We start from the raw sequence: 2,566 nt of genomic DNA, 5'->3' as shown, positions 1-2,566 counted from the left end.
TTTCAATGGACAGACAAATGTCAGGAAAGTTTCCAGGCACTCAAAGACAAGTTGACTTCTGCCCCAGTTCTAGCTCCACCTGATACTAAGAAGGACTTCGTCATTTACTGCGACGCTTCCCGTCAAGGATTAGGCTGTGTCCTGATGCAAGACCGCAAAGTGATTGCTTATGCCTCTCGGCAATTGCGCCCTCACGAAGAGAACTACCCAGTTCACGACCTCGAACTTGCTGCCGTCATTCATGCGCTGAAGCAGTGGCGACATTACCTTCTCGGTAATCGTTGCGAGATCTTCACTGACCACCAAAGTCTGAAGTATCTGTTTACTCAGCCAGACCTGAACCTCCGTCAGCAGAGATGGATGGAGCTTGTTGCAGACTTTGACTTGGGTATTTCCTATATGCCAGGCAAGGCTAATGTAATGGCTGATGCCTTGAGCCGCAAGTCTTACTGCAACCACCTCCAGGTTCACAAAGTTCAGCCCTCGCTTGTTGAAGAATTTAGGAAGCTGAACCTCCATATTGTTCCTCCGGGTGCACTCGCTCGCCCTCCTAAGGAGTTTCGCAAGATGAACCTCCGTGTTGTTTCCCAGGGTTCCCTCAATACCCTGGCCGTCGAACCAGATCTCTTGGACTCCATCAAGAGAATACATGGATATGACTCTGAAGCCCACAAGATTAAGCGCTACCTCGCAGAAGGAAAGCCCTCATTCTTCACTATCGCTGAAGATGGCACTTTATACTTTATGCCATGTGCAGAGAAAAACCTGGATATGACACGAGAGGTTATGAAAGAAGCTCATGATACGCCTCTATGTATCCATCCTGGTAGTACAAAGATGTACCAAGACATCCGTCAGAGATTCTGGTGGTCTAATATGAAGCAAGACATTGCTCGTTATGTTGCTGAGTGTGACGTTTGCCGTCGTATCAAAGCAGAACATCAAAGGCCTACTGGAACTCTGCAACCTATCTCTATTCCTGAATGGAAATGGGACCATGTTGAGATGGACTTCGTCACTGGATTTCCCAAATCACAGAAAGGTAATGATGCTATTCTTGTCGTCATTGACCGGCTTTCCAAAGTTGCACATTTCCTGGCGGTCAAAGAAACGATCACTGCTAGTCAGCTGGCAACGCTCTATATGTCCAGGATTGTTTCACTCCACGGTATTCCATTGGTTATCAGTTCAGACCGTGGCAGCTTATTCACTTCAAGATTCTGGGCAAGTTTCCAAGAAGCCATGGGAACTCATCTGTCATTCAGTACTGCGTTTCATCCTCAATCGCAAGGGCAAGTTGAACGCGTCAACCAAGTTCTCGAAGACATGATTCGAGCTTGTGTTATTTCCTTCGGCAAGAAATGGGAGGAATCTCTCCCGTATGCTGAGTTCTCCTATAATAATAGCTATCAAGCTAGTCTGAAGATGGCCCCCTTCGAAGTGTTATATGGGCGAAAGTGCCGAACCCCTCTGAACTGGTCAGAAACTGGGGAACGTCCACTCTTCGGTCCGGATATTATCCAACATGCCGAAGAACAAGTCCGCATTATTCGTGAGAATCTCAAGACTGCTCAGTCACGTCAGAAGAGTCAGTATGACCGTCATCATAAAGACATGGTCTATCAACCTGGCGAAAAGGCTTATCTTCGAGTCACACCAATGAAGGGTGCTCACCGCTTCGGAATCAAGGGCAAACTAGCTCCTCGATATATTGGCCCATTCACTATTCTCGAAAGGCGTGGAAAAGTGGCATACCAACTGGAGCTTCCGCCGAACCTTTCTCAGGTTCACGATGTGTTCCATGTGTCACAGCTCCGCCGTTGCTTCAAGGACCCAATCCGAGCAGTGGATCATGAAGTGCTCGAATTGCAGCAAGACCTCTCCTATAAGGAGCATCCGGTCCGCATTCTCGACCAAGCTAAACGCCACACACGTCAGAAGGCGATCAAGTTCCTCAAAGTCCAGTGGTCGCACCATTCTGAGGAGGAAGCCACTTGGGAACGCGAGGATCGCCTGCGTGATGAATACCCCGCACTGTTTCCTTCTACCTCCTAAACCTCGGGACGAGATTTCTTGTAGTGGAGGAGTTTTGTAACGCCCGGATAATCAAGCTACAGTAATCCCACGCTAATGGTGCCACGTCACCACAGTTACTGTTGCTAATCTACCGTTAGGTCAAACCGTTTCAAAATTCAAATTCAAAATTAAAGTCAACGATAAAAGTTTTTCAAAATTTAAAACAAAAATGTTCGGGAGGTACCATATTTTGCATAAGTAAATATGGTGTAGTAAACACATTTTTATAAAATGCCTAAATAATTTAAATTGAATTAAAACAGAAAAGAAAATAAGTAAAAGAAAGAAAATAAAAAAAGAGAAAGCAAACAAAAAAATAAGAAGAAACCCCCCCCCACTGGGCCATCTGTGGCCCAGCTGGCCAGCCCAACTGGGCCAACCCACCGGGCCCAGCCGGCCACCCACTCCCCCCCTTATCCACTCACCAACCCCCCACCCACTCCACCGACAGCCCCCACTCCCCCCGAAAAATCTCCCTCCTCTGCCTCCC

The sequence above is a fragment of the Triticum aestivum genome, chromosome 5D (assembly GCF_018294505.1).
Source record: "Triticum aestivum cultivar Chinese Spring chromosome 5D, IWGSC CS RefSeq v2.1, whole genome shotgun sequence".
NCBI lineage: Eukaryota > Viridiplantae > Streptophyta > Magnoliopsida > Poales > Poaceae > Triticum > Triticum aestivum.
Note: the sequence above shows the minus strand (reverse complement) of the source record.